The sequence below is a fragment of the Mandrillus leucophaeus genome, unplaced genomic scaffold (genome assembly GCF_000951045.1).
Source record: "Mandrillus leucophaeus isolate KB7577 unplaced genomic scaffold, Mleu.le_1.0 Scaffold793, whole genome shotgun sequence".
Taxonomy (NCBI): Eukaryota; Metazoa; Chordata; class Mammalia; order Primates; family Cercopithecidae; genus Mandrillus; species Mandrillus leucophaeus.
Genome location: NW_012108619.1, coordinates 84,306 through 85,528, shown reverse-complemented (window position 1 = coordinate 85,528; position 1,223 = coordinate 84,306). Strand labels below are relative to the sequence as shown.

Genomic DNA, 1,223 nt, shown 5'->3' with positions numbered 1-1,223 from the left:
TTAGTGTTCTGTGAATTCATCTCACAGAGTTACAGCATTCCCCACAAGAGGCCGCTCGCTAAACCTGTTCTTGTGGAATTCGCAAAGTGGTATTTGGAAGCCCATAGAGGGCTACGGTGAAAAAGGCAATATCCTCAGAGAAAAACTGGACAGAAGCTTTCTGAGAAACCGCTTTGTGATGTGTGAACTCCACTCACAGGGCTATATCTGTGTTTTGTGGATCTCTTTGCCAACCTTATTTCTGTGGAATCTGCAACAGATATTTCGTATTCCTTGAAGACTATAGGGCCAAAGGATATATTCTCCGATAACAAAGAGAAAGAAGCTTTCGGAGAAACTTTTTTTGTGTTCTGTGAAATCATCTCACAGAGTTACAGCTTTCCCCTCAAGGAGCCTTTCGCTAAGACAGTTCTTGTGGGATTTGCAAAGTGATATTTGGAAGCCCATAGAGGACTATGGTGAAAAAGGAAATATCCTCCGATGAAATCTCAAAAGAAGCTTTCTGAGACACTGCTTAGTGTTCTGTGAATTCATCTCACGGAGTTACAGCTGTCTCCTCAAGAGGGCGCTCCCTAAGCCAATTCTTCTGGAATTCCAAAGTGATATTTGGAAGCCCGTAGAGGGCTACGGTGAAAAAGGAAATATTTTCAGAGAAAAACTGGAAAAAAGCTTCCTGAGACACTGCTTTGTGATGTCTGATTTTCACCCACAGAGTTACATCTGTATTTCGTGGATCTCTTTGCTAGCCTTATTTCTGTGGAACCTGAGAACAGATATTTCGGATCCCTTTGAAGACTATAAGGCCAAAGGAAATATCCTCCGATAACAAGGAGAAAGAGCTTTCTGAGAAACTTCTTTGTGTTCTGTGAAATCATGTCACAGAGTTACAGCTTTCTCCTCAAGAAACCTTTCAGTTAGTCAGTTCTTGTGAATTTTGCAAAGTGATATTTGGAAGCCCATAGAGGGCTATGGTGAAAAAGGAAATGTCCTCAGATGAAATCTGGAAAGAATCTTTCTGAGAAACTGCTTAGTGTTCTGTGAATTCATCTCACAGAGTTACAGCTATCCCCTCAAGAACCGCTCGCTAAGCCGCTTCTTGTGGAATTCACAAAGTGATATTTGGAAGCCCATAGAGGGCTACGGTGAAAAAGGAAATATCCTCAGAGAAAAACTGTAAAGAAGCTTTCTGAGAAACTGCTTTGTGATGTGTGACTTCCACTCAC

The 1,223-nt window shown here is 41.7% G+C and overlaps 1 pseudogene; it reads left to right on the top strand.

Moving 5' to 3' along the window:
• The window catches only part of LOC105529931, a 6,053-nt pseudogene extending 4,897 nt beyond the window's left edge, over window positions 1-1,156 (top strand).
• The last annotated feature ends 67 nt before the right edge of the window (window positions 1,157-1,223 follow it).